This window comes from Cornus florida, unplaced genomic scaffold (assembly GCF_030987335.1).
Source record: "Cornus florida cultivar Cherokee Brave unplaced genomic scaffold, ASM3098733v1 CherokeeBrave_3.0.0_Hap2_Chr03, whole genome shotgun sequence".
Taxonomy (NCBI): Eukaryota; Viridiplantae; Streptophyta; class Magnoliopsida; order Cornales; family Cornaceae; genus Cornus; species Cornus florida.
In genome coordinates, this window is record NW_026775573.1 from 12,155,750 (window position 1) to 12,174,011 (window position 18,262).

Consider the following 18,262-nt stretch of genomic DNA (forward strand, 5'->3'; position numbering starts at 1 on the left):
ACTCAACAATATCTAGAGTAGTCCATATGTATATATATAATACACTCTATAGGACGCTCACTAGTCCAGTAGGTCTGTCTCAGCCTGAGTAGAGATACCATGCAAATCGCACAATAATGTGGTCATGTGTACCTAGACCTACCAGGGAACAACACCTATGTCCAGTTATCCATCCTAGGTGATATACGCGCCCTAACCATGGTCCTGAGATTCAAACTCTTACCATGGCATCATAAAATATGTATATAAAATCCTTGTACTCCTAATACAAAATATCAACCATCTGTATTGTGGTTTAATATATGTATAACCAGTCCATCATAAAACCACCACAGGTCATTCAATCGTTTTAATGATATGACACAACTATGAGATGGACTTAACCTCTTGTTTTGGTTAATCCACCACTAAATCCAGATTAGGTAGAACACGATATTCGATTTACTTCATACCTAGTATGCCACCGTCCCATACCGGTGCACACAGTCCTCCATCCAACACAGTTAACAAAATAGCATAATAACCACTTATTAACTATACTCCAGAACCAGCATACAACCAATCTAATATGTGTATGATTCAATTATACATTCAATATAAGATATAGAAATCCTATTCCAGTCCTCCAAGTTTACAAAGAAGAACTACGCATATAATTCCTCCAAAACAGTACAATAACTGATGAAAATTACTGCATAATTATACTTCAATTAATTTCCATTTAAGCATTCCCACATTAATTCCCAGACTATATAATATATGCTTATACAACAGTTGAACCATGAATAACAATTTAAAATTATGCTAGAAACCAAAGTGCTTTATAGGAACAGCAAGCAATGTCAATGTAAAAATCAACCTTCCACATGCAGTGTATTAATTAACTGTAGGTTATTTCATGCTTTAAAATTAATACAAACATGCTTCCCAATCCTTTTAAAACTCTAGAATAGTTTAATAACCCATCCACAGCCCCTAGAGCAACCCAGAAACCTTCCTACAGGCCAACCGGAAGTCAGAAACGTGAAAAATCAAAAAAATAAAAGAGGAGCCGCCTCCACCAAAAGTGGAGCCGCCTCCCTAGAGCAACCCAGAAACCTTCCTACAGGCCAACCGGAAGTCAGAAACGTGAAAAATCAAAAAAATAAAAGAGGAGCCGCCTCCACCAAAAGTGGAGCCGCCTCCCCCCTTGGTGGAGCCACCTCCACCACAAGTGGAGCCGGCTCTACCCCTTGTAGAGGCGGTTCCACCCTTGTGGTGAGCCGACTCTATTCCCCTGTGACCCCCTGTGACCCATTTGCACGTAGTTTGATCATCTTCTTCGCCTCCGGTGGGGTTCAGAGGCTCTGTACAACTTTTATAACTTATTCTAGAGTTCAATTGATGTCGTAGAATTAATTAAAATCATGCATTCATTCCAAAACACACAAGGCTAACAAGTTTAAAAACCCACGCAAACAGACTCTTAACAGAGTAACTTCATACACACAGAACAGATTCATACAACGATTTAACAGTCGATTCAACCATGCTTCCAACAATGATATTAACTTTCATTTAATTTGTTTTAATGCTTAATTAATCCCTGGAGTCTAAATAGGCATGCACAGAACACGAATTAAAGGGAAGGAGAAGAATAGTGACTTGCCTTGAATTTCAGTTTTGAAACTCTAAACCACTGTCTTTGAAACTTCTGTCCACGTCTGAGACTCCTGTTCTACACCTTAGGTGCTCTTGGTTCAACCCAGAAGCACTCCGTCCAGTGTATCCTTGAACCTCTCCGATAACGTCCTAATTTCCACTCTCTGTATCTCTCTATCTCACGGTATAAGTATCAGTGAATAGGGTTTTGTTTTGTAACCCTAAACTAACGTAGAATATGCATATATATAGACTAATAAATTCTAAACCCTAATCCTTATACAACTCGGCCCATCGAACAACCTAGGTTTAATAGTGCCGGCTACATGAACTTACGTAAATTTATAATAACAATAACTTAAATAAAGAAAAAAAAAATGACCATTAACAACCAATTAAATAATTAAAACAATTTAAATAATTAACAATTTACAAAATAATTAACAATTAAACAAAATACCCGCAATTAAATAATTAACACAACAACCAAGGAAAACAATTAATCACAAAAACAATTAAATCAAAAATAAAATACCAGAAATATCCTTTTAAAAATTAGGGGTATTACATCAACATACTTTAATTTGAGAGCATTTGGTTGAGTTTGGAAATCTAGAGACTTTAATTAAGGGAATTAATTAAAATCTATTTTGGTGGTTTCATGGGCCTAATTAAGCTAGTGTGTGAATATATGTAATGACCATGATATGTCTATTAACAAATATTAAATTGGGGCCAATTGGAAATGATTTGAAATCTAAAGAGTTTAATTATTTTGATGTAATTAAATTCTATCTTGTTTATCCATGGATCTAATCATGTTTTAGAAGTTGTTTCTATTTTAAGAGCATGGATTTAGACTTATGATGTATTCACTAGATTATGTTATATGCATTGAAGAGCATTGTTATTAAGCTTATATTCATGAGAGTATGTTTCTAATATGAATATATTATTGACTTGTGATTTCGTAGCATTATGGATATGAAATGTTTATTATACACAATTGAGAGTTATATTGCTAACTTGTTACTATGTAATAGTAATATGTATAAGTTATGAACTTATTTGGCTTATTTTGGAATCTTAGAACATTGTTGAGTTAAAATGGCTAGGGTTTGGCTCTAGTACGGGGACGTGAGTCCTCTAAGTCATTAAGATAGTGTGCACTTAGGGTGGTCTTCCCTGCGGGTTAGTGCCCGAAATAACCATTGAGGTCTCGGCAGAATTCCGAGCGTGATGTCCAAGTATTTCACTGTTTATTTTCGCATTCAAATCCAAGTTGACAATCATGTTTACCTTGTTAACTTGTGGTTTTGGCTATTGGCGATTTTGATGTTGTTAAGTACATCCATATTAAATTGATATATTTAGTTGATTTCACACTTTTAGATTTCTAGTTGATAACCTAGAGAATCTATGTCTTGATGTGGGGTATTAGATATTCTAATTATGCTAAATTGTTATATTTAGTTGATGTTGCATTTTAGACTTCAAGTTGATAACCCTGAGAATCTATATGTTGTTGCTTATGTAAGCATGCTCCTATGTTGTTGCTTTGTGTAAGCATGCTCCTATGTTGTTGCTTTATGTAAGCATGAACCTATGGCGCTAAAATTGCATAAATGAGGTGATTGATGCTAGAAATGATCTTAGGTAGCTAGGATGCTCCTTGAGTCTCACCTTTGACATAGACGTTAGGTGGAATGAACCACAATGATTAAATCATGCAACTTGTAAAACGTAGGTCGATGCATGCTCATTTCCTAAGAGTAGCTTTATGTTACTCACCCCTACGATACTGGGGCATATTTCAGGTACAAGCATTAAAGGTGAGACTTCCATTATGCTTGGATGACTTGTGGACTTGAAGACTTCCATTTTTGTGAAGGTTGGCTCGGAATGCCAATTGTTGTCTTAATTGTCAAATGTGTATATTTGATTCGAAACTTGTAATGTGTGCCTAAGCACACTTTTGATTCTCATTTTATGTATATGACATGAGGCCAAGGGCCAAACTTCTTGTAGAATCACATTTATGTCATGGATGTTGATTTTTGCCTTTAGTCAGATTATATGAAATTCATGCGTTTTAGTATGCTATTTTGCACCAGAGCATGCATTGTGTATGAAATTCATTCATTAGCATTTATTCATCATGTATGAGGTATGGCCAAAGGCCAAACGGCATTTTTAAACCATCTCATGATTTTAAATTCCAAGTTTTCGTTTCAAACTTCATTTTTGGCATTTTGGCCGTTGGGGGGTCATATTTTGCATCGGCCATATTTTTGGGCCATGGACCATTGTAGCACATCTTACTAGGTACGTTACATTTATGTGCGTGGTCGTTTCCGGGCAAAGCTTCTTCTTTGGTGAAATGAGCCTCCTACGGACTCATTTTACACTTTTGTTGCATTTTCTGACCTAAGGGTATTTTGGAAATTTCCTTTAGGAAACAAATTCCGTTCTTCACATGGTTGAATAGAAAATATGATTTCAGGGGGGTTTTCTTTTTCGTGTTTTTCTAGAAAATGCCATATTGGCATCGAAAATCGCATCCGAAGTTCAGCTCTCAGTTTTTAAATTTAGCAGCTTTTTGGACCCTCTAGACCAGTTTTCTTGGGAGGGAATTTTGGGCATTTCATAGTGAGTTTTTTTCGATTTTCCTTAAGAGTCATGTAGAAAACTCGATTTTGGGGGGCAGGGGGAGGGGTGGTTTCTTCTTTGAGTTTTTCCAGAAAATGTCATCTTGGCCCTCAAATTTTCATTTTTCCCAAAAAAATCCCTGCTGCCAGGTTTTTGGGCTGCCCATTCTGCCTCCTTCACATGTAAATGGTTACGAGGGGTTTCGTAACCGGTTACATGTGCATGGGCAGTGTTTTTGTCGTGAATTTTGGCCTCCTAACCGATTAGGAAGGCCATCTAACCGGTTAGATGATCTTTGGTTGGCACTTTTTGACCGTTTTGCCCCTTCTTCTTCCGTAAGCCATATCTTTTTCATCTGAATCAAGCGATTTTTGAGTCTAAGTTCATTAATTTTTCGTTGTCTTTCCAATGGTGTGCTTGGTGGCACTCACTTTTAAGCTGGAAATGACGATTTTTTCCCTAGGTTCATTCTTGTTTGTTTTTGAAATGTTGCTTTCCCATTTGATTCCTTTGGGTTCCGTGACCTCGTTGAGGGTCATAATGGTGTCTTAGAGCCATGTTGTATCTCTAGAGACCGTTGTTTTATCTTTTTCTTCCCTATTTTGGATCCGTTATCGGGTCATCTTTCGGTTCATCACTGGCGCACCGGGTTAGAAAACTTGGGCCATCACAAGTGGTATCAGAGCTCCTAGGTTCGAAAACCTTTGGACGACGGGTTTTGGGTGCATATCATGCTTTTATTGCCATGCTCTATCTGTTTATATGCTTTATGATAACTTGTTTATGGGCTTACGTGCTACATGTTGTATGCCGTTTGTTTAATATTGTTTTATTCTAATGTAAAGAGCATGACATATGATGTATGCTAGATTAGAATTGCATATGCATAACTGTGTTGTATATTTGGCATGACACGGGTTTGGTCATTGAGGCACGAGTTGAGGTTGATGGTGATTGTAGTCACAGTCTCGTGGTGATTTAGGTTGTTGTCGACCTAGCATTGGTTTTGAGGTAGGTGGATGGTCACCTTTTGTTTAGACTCTTGTGAGATGAGTCATTTGGCATTACCGTAGTGGTGGATTTGTTGGTTTTGGGCCATGATGAGGTTATGGACCTCTTAGGATCCTTGATTGTTCAGGATGATTCCTCTGGAACTTGCATTTTTTCGTGGGCAGGTACGTCTGTGGGCGGGTGCATGGCACTGTCATGCTACCGTACTGGTGAGCTACAAGTACAGTTCGTATGGAATCAATGTTGGTTTTGTTTTGATAGGCGTTGTTCTTTTGATCGATGATGATGATGGTTGTTTTGGAGATCAGTCATAGTGATTGATTTGGTTATTAGTAGTATGGCTGTAGTTACCATTTTCCTTGAGGAGTTCTTGTGTGACGACGCTTTTGGGATCAAGTCGATTGATTGAGGTTACGGATAGTGAGAGCACTGCACTGTTATTGTCACTTGTAATGTCACCTCTAGATTCAGAGATGGATTGTTAGAGTCTTACCGTTGTGGTAAGGGCTCACGTTTGTTTGGAGACAGGTTGTTATCGCATTGGTCTTGGAGATAGTTTATAACTAGGAATTGTCCTTCATTTTCTTAGACACTCTAAGACACGATGTCCATAGGGTTCATTATTGCATCATGTTGTCTTATGCAGTTTCGTTTACTACCATGTTAGTAGTATGATTTATGATATTCTGATACATGAGTAGGTGGAGGTATATCCACATTTGCCTTCTTGTTGTGTGGCATTAGCATGCCTTCTTTATATGCTTAGAGATGCCATGTTGTTACTGTATTTTACTGACATGATTTTTGTGCTTACGTGGAGACGTGTTGCATGTACCTTTGATTTTTATCTATGTGAGTAGATTTTCTTTCTGGTAGTTGCATTCCTTGTCATATGCATGACTTCCAGGTTTGGTTTTCCCATTCATTTCCCTCAGTCACACGTAGCGTGTAGGCGGGTTTCTACAAGGGTTTTGTGTTGGTTCAAGTAAGGGACTTCACATGGAGTGAGTCTTTTCTCTTTATTGCATTGCGTACAGTTTTGGGGTTGACTGATTTGTAAGGGTCACCATCATTGTCTTGAGTCCTTGGTGAGGATTTGTTGGATTTTGGTCGGCTTACTTCCATGTAGGGGGTGAAGTCTTTGACCTTGTTGTCTTTTGTTTCAGAAACAGAGTCGAGGTGTTGTCCTTTTTAGGACTGGTGGTTCCCTTTCTTTCGTGTCTTCCCTTGGGGAGTTTCTGCCGTGGTTATTGACAGCTGTGGTGCTCAGAGTGAGTTGATTGGTGTGAGATCATTTTGTGGGGACTTGTGTCCATATCATTGAGGATTTATTGGATTGTGAGGTGAGCTCGATGCTCTTTTACGAATGTCTTTTGGAGACTTGTCTTCGTTTTGGAGACCTGGATGTGGTTAACTTTTAGGAGAAGTTTTGGAGGATTGTTGTTGGATATGGCTTGTTGTGGAGTTTCTCGTCCTAGTTATGACTAGGCATAGTTTTGAGGAATCGTAGTTCTGATGATTGGTTGTGGATCAAAAATTGAGAAATTTTGATTTAGCTTGGTGTTGCCAAGCATGGTTTGAGAGATTTATTTTATGACCTTGGTTGTTGGCATTTTGATGTGTGTGCCGCTTGGTGGATTTGTATTTTGGGGACTTAGTTATCCGTGATAGGGATGTGGATCTGATGTTTGATTATGGTGATTGGTCTTGTAGTTGATCTATTTCAGGGAGATATGAAGGACTTTCGATGAAATGTCTTATTGTGAGGTTCGTTTTGATTTCTGTATGCATTGATTTGCTTGTCAGGTTTTGGATTCCTGATTAATGTTATTAATAGGGGTATTTTGAGACATTGGAGATGTTGGTTTTGCTGTATTGAGGATTTGGGGCCTTAAGCATAGCGGTACCTATAGCATTGTTGTCAGAGTTTTGGGATTGGCCAGGATGGTCTGGCCAGACATCTTTGGACCATATCTCAACTCTCATAAAATGTTGGTCTTCGTAGTGCTTTTGGCAATGATCATTTTTGACATTGATGTCATTTGTATCGAGAGGTTTCTTGGGTAGACCTAGTGAGGGGCAGGTTATGAATTAGTGTCTTATACTGTCATGCCACCTTACAAAGTTGTGTGTTGTGGGCGAGTATTAGTTGCCGTCGATGCTACCTTACTTACGAGTAAGTGTGGGCGGGCACTAGATACTGTCATTGCTACCACACATTCGAGTACGTCGTGGGCGAGTTCTGGTCACTATTCGTACTGCCACGTTGTGTTTGTTCTATACCCTGATTTGATATGTGGTTTTCTTGGAGTTCTTTTGGTGGTTGTTTTTGGTTCCTTATGATGGTTTGTTAGGAGGGACGCTTACGGTTGTTGTTTTCCGTTCTTTTGTCTGACTTTGGGTTCTCTGTGTGAGTTTAGACTTGTCGTGTGGCCATGTGGTCACTTTTCCCTTGAGGGGTTGTCTTGTCATGAGCACACGGGTGCAATTGATAATGGTTTGTGTGTTCCTTTCAGCTTCGAGGTCGCTGGTGTAGTGCGTTGTGAGGGATACTCGGAGATGTACTCTGTAGTTATCCTGGTTTTGCTTTCTGTTTCGTTGGGCCGGATTTCGGGGATGAAATCCATTTAAGGTGGGAAGGTTGTAATGACTTGGATTTTTCGGATAAATTTTTTCCGTTGTCTTTTCCCTTCTGAGTTTGGTTTCTTGTTGATTAGTGTTGTCTCGAGTGCTCTAGAGTGATTTCCGAGACTCTTTTCTGTGGATTGACAACTTCCTTTGAGGATCGAGTCAGTTCCGCACTTTCCGTTTTTCGACACTATTCACTTTTTGTCTTTTCCCTATTTTGTCTTTTTCCCTATTTCGTCTTTTCCTCGTTTGTCACTCTGTTTGCATAACCACACTTCTTGTGTTCAGAGTTGGTTTCTGACTTCGCGTATCTTTATTCTCAATGATTTCTATGAGATACGTATCTTTACTTTCGTGAGAAAGTACTCTAATTGCTCCCAGTGTCCATAAGGGCATAAATGCAAAGTTCTTTGGAAACTTTTTCTTTTCTTGGGGTGTTTTTCATAAATATCTTTTGAAGATATTTTAATTCAGGGGTATCTAAGAAAATATCTTTTGGAAGATATTTTCATTCTGGGGCAATTTCGCAGTTTTCACTTTTTGGAGGGGTCATTGGGCAATTAATGAAAGTTATTGCTCGATACCTTGTTTTGAGCCTGGATCCTCTTACGGGATTTATTTTCACATTTCATCGAGTCATGGTCTCTTAGAATTTCCTCCTGGACGATGTTTTCTAGTTTCAGGGTTTCTGGCCCCAGTTTGCACCAAACTTGTTTTGGGCATAACTCTCTGCTCAGGACTCGGTTTTTGATGTTGTTTCTTCTGTTGTGCATATTTTCTCATTTTGAATCTTTTTTGTTCATGGAGTTTTGCCATTTGAGCGCGTCTGCGTGAATTCCACTTTTCCGGACCCGGCGGGGCCCGTTCGGGGCACTTTTTGAGTTTTTCTATAAATAGGGGGTCTGAGAAAGAAAAATCAGATTTTTCTCTCTCTCTCCTCTCTCATGGCCGGTCCAAGCTCCATCCATGGCTGCCATCTTCTCTCTCCTCTTTTGGACTTCTTCCCTTCATTAAAAAGTGGTCATATCTTTGTGTTTATTGTTCCCCTCGGCGAGGCCTTCGATTCAAACCGATTGGAATCTCGTTTTGGCCATTTCTTGAGTTCGGGTTTGAAGTCAAGTTGTGTTTTTGATTGGGCTTCCTTGTGATTCATGTTCGTGCTGTTGTCCCCGACAAGACCTAAGAGTTTTGTCGGATTCGGAGCCGATTTATTTTGGTAGGGATTTGAGATTTCATCTCAAATGGAGGTAGGGAATGTTTTAGGCTTTTGTGTGTGATGTATTGAGTGTTTAGCATGATTATATAACTTATATATGTGCCTTGTATCAAATCTAGAAAGTTGGTAATCTTTAATTCTTTGTAAAAGATTTAAAATTCATGATGGTATATGACTTTGATTTGAATTGTGGCATGGTAGAAAATCTTGTTTTAACATGTTGGTTAACATATATTAAATTTGGATAAATTAAATAAGAATTGCTCTTTTTAACTAATATTTATCTTTTATGAAAGATTTAAGTTCATGGCCATACCTTGCATGGAATTGAGTTGTATTATGCTTCTAAATTAAGTTTTGGCATGTTTGTTAACATACTTTAATTTGAGAGCATTTGGTTGAGTTTGGAAATCTAGAGACTTTAATTAAGGGAATTAATTAAAATCTATTTTGGTGGTTTCATGGGTCTAATTAAGCTAGTGTGTGAATATATGTAATGACCATGATATGTCTATTAACATATATTAAATTGGGGCCAATTGGAAATGATTTGAAATCTAGAGAGTTTAATTATTTTGATGTAATTAAATTCTATCTTGTTTATCCATGGATCTAATCATGTTTTAGAAGTTGTTTCTATTTTAAGAGCATGGATTTAGACTTGTGATGTATTCACTAGATTGTGTTATATGCATTGAAGAGCATTGTTGTTAACTTTATATTCATGAGAGTATGTTTCTAATATGAATATATTCTCGGCTTGTGATTTCGTAGCATTATGGATATGAAATGCTTATTATGCACAATTGATAGTTATATTGCTAACTTGTTACCATGTAATAATAATATGTATAAGTTATGAACTTATTTGGCTTATTTTGGAATCTTGGAACATTGTTGAGTTAAGATGGCTAGGGTTTGGCTCTAGTACGGGGATGTGAGTCCTCTAAGTCATTGAGATAGTGCGCACTTAGGGTGGTCTTCCCTTCGGGTTAGTACCCGGAATAACCATTGAGGTCTCGGCAGAATTCCGAGCGTGATGTCCAAGTATTCCACTATTTGTTTTCGCATTCAATTCTAAGTTGACAATCATGTTTACCTTGTTAACTTGTGGTTTTGGCTATTGGCGATTTTGATGTTGTTAAGTACATCCATACTAAATTGATATATTTAGTTGATTTCACACTTTTAGATTTCTAGTTGATAACCTAGAGAATCTATGTCTTGATGTGTGGTATTAGATATTCTAATTATGCTGAATTGTTATATTTAGTTGATGTTGCATTTTAGACTTTAAGTTGATAACCTTAAGAATCTATATGTTGTTGTTTGTGTAAGCATGCTCCTATGTTGTTGCTTTGTGTAAGAATGCTCCTATGTTGTTGCTTTGTGTAAGCATGAACCTATGTTGCTAAAATTGCATGAATGAGGTGATTAATGCTAGAAATGATCTTAGGTAGCTAGGATGCTCCTTGAGTCTCACCTTTGACATAGACGTTAGGTGGAATGAATCACAATGATTAAATCACGCAACTTGTAAAACGTAGGTCGATGCATGCTCATTTCCTACGAGTAGCTTTATGTTACTCACCCCTATGATACTGGGGCAAATTTCAGGTACAAGCATTAAAGTTGAGACTTCCATTATGCTTGGATGACTTGTGGACTTGAAGACTTCCATTTTTATGAAAGTTGGCTCGGAATGGCAATTGTTGTCTTAATTGTCAAATGTGTATATTTGATTCGAAACTTGTAATGTGTGCCTAAGCACACTTTTGATTCTCATTTTATGTATATGACATGAGGCCAAGGGCCAAACTTCTTGTAGAATCACATTTATGTCATGGATGTTGATTTTTGCCTTTAGTGAGATTATATGAAATTTATGCGTTTTAGTATGCTATTTTGCACCGGAGCGTGCATTGTGTATGAAACTCATTCATTATCATTCATTCATCATGTATGAGGTGTGGCCAAAGGCCAAACGGCATTTTGAAACCATCTCATGATTTTAAATTCCAAGTTTTCGTTTCAAACTTCATTTTTGGCATTTTGGCCGTTGGGGGGTCATATTTTGCATCGGCCATATTTTTGGGCCATGGACCATTGTAGCACATCTTACTAGGTAAGTTACGTTTGCATGCGTGGTCGTTTCCGGACAAAGCTTCTTCTTTGGTGAAATGAGCCTCCTACGGGCTCATTTTACACTTTTGTTGCATTTTCTAACCTAAGGGTATTTTGGGAATTTCCTTTGGGAAATAAATTCTGTTCTTCACATGGTTGAATAAAAAATATAATTTTAAGGGGGTTTTTTTTTCGTGTTTTTCCCGAAAATGCCATATTGGCATCAGAAATCGCATCCGAAGTTCAGCTCTCAGTTTTTAAATTTAGCAACTTTTTGGACCCTCTAGACCAGTTTTCTTGGAAAGGAATTTTGGGCATTTCACAGTGAGTTTTTTTCAATTTTCCATAAGAGTCACGTAGAAAACTCGATTTTGGGGGGCAGGGGGGGGTTTCTTCTTTGAGTTTTTCCAAAAAATGTCATCTTGGCCCTTAAATTTCCATTTTTCCCAGAAAAATCCCTGCTGCCAGGTTTTTGGGCTGCCCATTCTGCCTCCTTCACATGTAAACGGTTACAAGGGGTTTCGTAACCGGTTACATGTGCATGGGCAGTGTTTTTGTCATGAATTTTGGCCTCCTAACCGGTTAGGAAGGCCATCTAACCGGTTAGATGATCTTTGGTTGGCACTTTTTGACCGTTTTGCCCCTTCTTCTTCCGTAAGCCATATCTTCTTCATCTGGACTCCGAATCAAGCGATTTTTGAGTCTAAGTTCATTAATTTTTTGTTTTCTTTCCAATGGTATGCTTTGTGGCACCTACTTTTAAGCTGGAAATGACAGTTTTGCCCCTAGGTTCATTCTTGTTCGTTTTTGAAACGTTACTTTCCCATTTGATTCCTTTGGGTTCCGTGACCTCGTTGAGGGTCATAATGGTGTCTTAGAGCCATGTTGTATCTCTAGAGGCCATTGTTTTTTCTTTTGCTTCCGCATTTCGGATCCGTTATCGGGTCATCTTTCGGTTCATCAATGGCGCACCTGGTTGAAAAACTTTGGCCGTCACAACTCATCAGATAACAAAAGGGAGAATTAGTGCATAGTGGGCATATAAGTGTAAATAGGATAATGAAATAAAGTAGTGAGAGAGGTATAAGGGTGGTCCTAAAAATTTTGGCAGCACTCTCTCTCACTGAAGTCACTGGGATGCACCTGATGGAGTCAAACAGATAGATATACCAATATAAGCATATGACATCCAAAATAAAACGTATATAAAAAATAAAGTGCAGTACATCCAGTATCAGAGCCGATAGACACGGCTGCAAAAATAGTATAACAGTATCAAAAATATGCGGAGATCACAGATATAATGGAATAATGAAGAAAAGAGATCATGTAGAAGAGGTAGGATGGGCAGGGTGTGCTCCGCGTATGTCTCTGGAAATGTTTCGCAGCACAGCCATGACATCTGTATGTAAAGAAGAAATATCAGCTCGGATGGAGACAATGTCTGCTCGGATAGAGACTACAGCATCCTTTAAGGCTTGGATACGCTCTCCAAAGCCGGGTGTCTGTACTGGAGCCTCAGGTATAGATGGATCGAACGAGTAGTGATCCTGATCCTACTCCTCAGTGTGAACAGGCGACCCAACTGGAGAGTGCTGCTCTGTATCCTCTGTAGGCTTCTCCAACTCAATATCTATATATACGGTAGCCGAATCGACTGGTCCATCATCCGCTGCTGGTGCATTCGCCTCTACTGCTGCTGTTGCTAATTTTGCCTCCTCATCCTCCTCTGCTGCTATCACAGCATCCTCCTATAATCTCCCAATAATAACATTATAGCTCTTGTCCCAGTCCTTCTTCTCGTAGTAGCAGGCTCCTTTCTCTGTGCGCTCCTGTGGCTGGATGAGATAGCGCTGGTCTCGTAGAATCTGGGTGATGAGGTGGCCAAATGGGAGAAACTTAGCCCTTTTGGGCCACTCCTTGCTAATGTATTCATCATAGAGCTTCCTCATCACACTCCAGATGAGCGCTAGGATGGAAATCCAGCACCCTGTATAGAATGCATACAGAGCTGTCAAATAATCGCCCCTCTGCTGAATCTTGTGTTAGGCCATGAAGACGTTGCGGAATAAGACTGAGTCAAAGAACCACAAGTCATCTGGCAAATATGTGCGGGTGGCGAAGGTCTCGCCAGCGGCATAGTGACCTATAAGAAAAACTACCATGTCCTCGTATGAAGGCCTGTATAGCCTGGGATATGTCTCCTGTAACTCTGGAGGGCAGTTATGTGGACAATGACATGATCTGGGTAATGTGTCCACAGTAATAGAAATCAGATAGCCATCAATGGAGGTCTTTAGCTCTGCCGTGTTACGCGGGAAAGAAAATACGAACAAGCCTCGGGTAAACCGGGTATGTCACAGGGGCGAAAATGGCTGAAATGCCCCTGCGCTCGATATCAACATATGCAGGCTGGGTCAGACTATATCTGGAGAAGAAATCGATATCAAAGACTGACTCATGTGCCACTAAAAGCTGTGTATATCTAGGCAATTGCCGGTCTAGCTCCCGAGCTGGCTGAGCTGGTGGTGGAGATGGAGATGGTGTGGGCTCAGCCTGAGTCGGATGAGAAGGAGATGCCTCAGTAGAAAAGTGTAGTTTGCTGTCAGATAATAGGGACTGAGGTGGAGTATGCTCTGCAGCCTTCTCCTGTCTATGTGAGGGTTCTCCTGACTCCTCTCTCCTCTGCCTGACTCGCCTCTGCGGGCCATGTTGCCGCTTGGTAATGGTCTTGTATCGAGTCATGGCCTGCAAAATAAAAAGAAAACTCAAACAGGAAGTCAGTGCCAGATTAAGAATTTTTAAAGCACAAAAGAGAAACATGTATGCCAAGAAAGATAGGCAAAGCAAATAAATGACATGAATCTATGCAAGTGACAGGATGTGAACATGCTTAAACAATATATGTATGAAATGCATCTAATGTGGAAAATCACAGGCATTGGGCATATATGAGGTAGCATGGAACAACAGATATGATGCATGGACTGTGTACATGAAATCTATGAAGTTCGATCGATCACAAAAAATATGAGATCGATCTAAATTTATCGATCTCAATTGATCAATCTGAGAAACTGGGAAATTAAGTTCGATCGATCTCACTAGATTGATCTGAAAAATAGATTCAATCAATCTGACTGTACGAGAAACACGAACAGTCATAGATCTGTGACGTGGATGGGACAGGACCTTTACGAACAAGGTCATGGGCTTATCAACACAACAAATCATCAATCCTAACCACTTAACGAAGCCTGGACTCCCAAAATTGAATCAAAATTCAAAATATATACAAATATATATACATATATATAAAGATGCTCAAAGCTTCATCAATGGAGGTTTTTATCCTCAAAATAACTTAGATCTAACAGGTAAAGTATGAATATATCATATGGAAGCTTGAAATCACAAGATGGGAATTCGGATCTTACCCAAATCGAAGAGAGAAGTGGAGATGCGAAGGGGTAATGAGATCCGAGATGAGAGAGAGAGATTCGGGATGAAGGATCTTGCCGTAGGTCTTGCCGGAGATGGAAAGATGGGATGCAGCGGTGAAGAGCTCCAATGGCGTTGAGAGGGTTAGATCGATCCTTGGAATCGATCTGGAAACCCTTAGTTTCCATTTTTAAAAATATTTCCCGACCAATTCGATCGATCTAACTGAACTTTCAGATCGATCTGACTGAAATCTTAGATCAATCGAACTGAACTCTCAGATCAATCGAATTGAAATGATCTCTGCTCAAAGTATTTTTAAAATTTTTAATATTTTTGGAAAATAGAAAAATTAAAAACTAAAAAAATTAAAAATTGAAAATACGAAAATATTTTTTAATTTTTTTTTTTTTTTAAAATAAAAAAGTCAAAACAAAGTCAAAGTCATGAATTCCAGAAGTGAGATCGATCTGAACAAATGTTCAATCGATCTGACTGAGAACTAAAAATATGTAGGTTTTTAGGCTCAGAAATTTTTTCAAGTGTTGGAACTGAAGATCGATCCAATAATGAAGTTGGATCGATCGAAGGACTTTAGATGGATCAAGGAATGTTTTTGATCGATCTGACAGAGAGCTAAAAATATGCAGGTCTATGCAGGCTCAAAATTTTTCTAAGTGTTGAAACTCTAGATCGATTGAACTTGATTGTTGGATCGATCTAAGAACTTATGATGGATCTAACTGAGAACTGAGATCTGAAGATTTTCTTGGATCGATGAGATAGAGAGTGATTTGGATGCAGGTTTGCTGTAGGAATGAAGTTCGATCGATTGAACTCTCATTTGAGATCGATCGAACTTATGCAAAATGCTCAATTTTGACATGAAAGCTCATGCAATCCTTATCACAGTTCCTAGCAATGCATATAAACCAAAAACAAGTATCTAGACTTCGCAAGAAATGAAATTTAAGATAGAAATGAGGGAGGAATAGGGTTTTGACACCCTACAAAATGCTTTTGCTAGTTTTTAACATCTCTAGCAAGACGTTGGGCTTTTTAGCCCGGATCAAACATCTTGTAATGCATCCCCTTCTTTACGGGGTGATAGATGCTTTGAACTTCACCCAACAAATGGTTCTTTGAAGAACTTATTGGATTAAGCTCAAAAGAAGCTTTTGGTCTTTGGTCAATGCAATCTTTGGGCTCCCATGCCCTTTCATAGCAAGAATTTGAAACAACACTTTTAGAATGCAGAGTTGAAGATGGACTATTTGGAATCTTGGTCTTACACAAAAGCTCTATTTTTTCATAATTAAGATCATGACATTTTTCTATAACATCCACTTCTCCTTCATACTTGTCAAATGAATTGGGGGTTAGATTGAAGATATTTAACTTAACCTTCATGTGGCCAAATGATATCTTCATTATCCCCATCCTACAATTAATATTGGCATTCGTGGTTGCCAAGAAAGGTCGGCCAAGGATAATGGGAATTTGACTCTTAGGATTAGGGACCAATTCTGTGTCAATAACAACAAAATCAACGGGAAAGAAGAATTTATCAAAACATCCTCAATGATACCCCTAGGCTTCTTAATGGATCGGTCGGCAAGTTGCAAAACTACCGACGTCGGTTTCAATTCTCCTTGGCCCAATTTGACATATACCGAGTATGGAAGAAGGTTAACACTTGCTCCTAAGTCAAGAAGAGCTCGATTAATGACATGGTCACCAATGATACATGAAATGGTAGGTGAACCGGGGTCCTTAAACTTTGGTAGGGTATTATGTTGCAATATTGAGCTCACTTGCTCGGTTAAGACCACTTTTCTAGGTGCTTGGCTTTTGTTCTTCCTCTTTTGGGTGCAAAGATCTTTTAAAAACTTGGCATAAGCCAGAATTTGTTTGATTGCATCCAAAAGTGGAAGGTTCACTTTCACTTGCCTAAACATTTCCATGATTTCATTAGCTTTGGCCTTTTGCTTGTCCTTTGAAAGGGATCCTTTTAAGGCATCCGGAAATGGAGCTTTCGGTTCAAAAACCTTTTCAGAATTTTTCTTTGACGTCTCTTCAACACAAGAAGTTTTCAAATCATTTTTTAAATCTTTTTTTTCAAAATCACTTGTCAAATCACTTTTCAACATGTTCTCATTTGTATGGTTATGTACATGCAATGAAGGAATAATATGATATGAAACGGGACGGGTGTCGACTTTTGGTTACACCGGTTCACTCTCTTCATTGGACATATTCACTTAGTTGTCCACAATCCTACCACTTCTCAAGGTAGTCACCGCATTGACATGCTCTATTGTGTGCCCTTCCGATGAGGAATGGGTTTCCACAACACATTGTTGCTTTGGTGGGGTATTCAAAGGCATTTTTCCCTTCTCTCTTGTATTTAAAGTACTAGATATTTACCCTACTTGGGTTTCTAGCTTAGGAATGGATTGAGAATGAGAATGTAACAATTGGGTATTGGCCTCAAGAGTGCCCAAAGCATTCAAAACTTTTTCTTCAAAAGCGGGACTTCTAGCATTTCCTTGGGAATATGATTGGTTGGGAAAATGAGAATTAGAAAAGTGGTTCCCTTGTGATTGATATGGTCTATAACCTTAGGATCCTTGGCCTTGTAGTGGAGGTGGAATGTATTTCCCTTGAAAACCACCTTGGGAAGGGTTTGAGCCCTCCCCTTGGTTTTTCCAAGAGAAATTCGGGTGATTTCTCCAACTAGCATTATAATGATTGCCATAAGGATTACTCCCTTGGTTCACAAAAGTTGCATTAACTTGTTCATTAGGTTCATTTTGCACATGTCCATGGGCACAATTGGAAGTAGAATGAAGAACACTAGAACAAGTCATATAAGATTCATTTGATGCTCGATGAGAATGGTTGGGGAACGAAGATACTTGGTTCACCGAGTTTTGGTTAATCAAGAATTGATCAAACCTTTGAGATAAATATTTCACCTCGGCGGCTATCTCATTAGAGTGGTCGACTTGAAGTAAGCCAACACTCTTCCTACCTTGGGAATTTCTACCATTCTTTGATGATAATGTTCTATGCAAAGAGTTTTCATTTATGCTCTCATAAAAACGCCACATATCATCCTCATGCCTATCAATGTATGAGCCACCCATGGAAGCATCAACCATGCCCTTATAATCGTCCGACAAGCTCTCAAAGAAGTATTGAACTAATTGCCATTTGGGCATGTCATTATGTGGACATTTCCTAAGCAATTCATTGAAGCATTCCCATGCCTCATGAAATGTTTCCCCATCCCCATGTGAAAATTCTCGAATTGAGGTTCTCATGGCATTGGTCTTAGAAACCAGATAGTACTTCTTCAAGAACTCTTGTTACACTTCTGCCCAAGAAGTGATTGAAAAAGGCCTAAGATTGTTAAACCAATATTTTGCCTTATCTTTAAGGGTGAATGGAAAAAGTTTAAGCCTTAAGACCTCTTCCGGCATGTCCGTGTATTTTACGGTAGAACATACTTCAAGAAACTCATCCAAATGCTTATAAGGTTCTTGACTT

At 38.8% G+C, this 18,262-nt stretch overlaps 1 pseudogene; it reads left to right on the forward strand.

Annotated features, from left to right (window-relative positions):
• Positions 1 to 17,932: 17,932 nt before the first annotated feature.
• On the forward strand, positions 17,933 to 18,031 carry LOC132302090 (small nucleolar RNA R71; annotated as a pseudogene).
• The last annotated feature ends 231 nt before the right edge of the window (positions 18,032 to 18,262 follow it).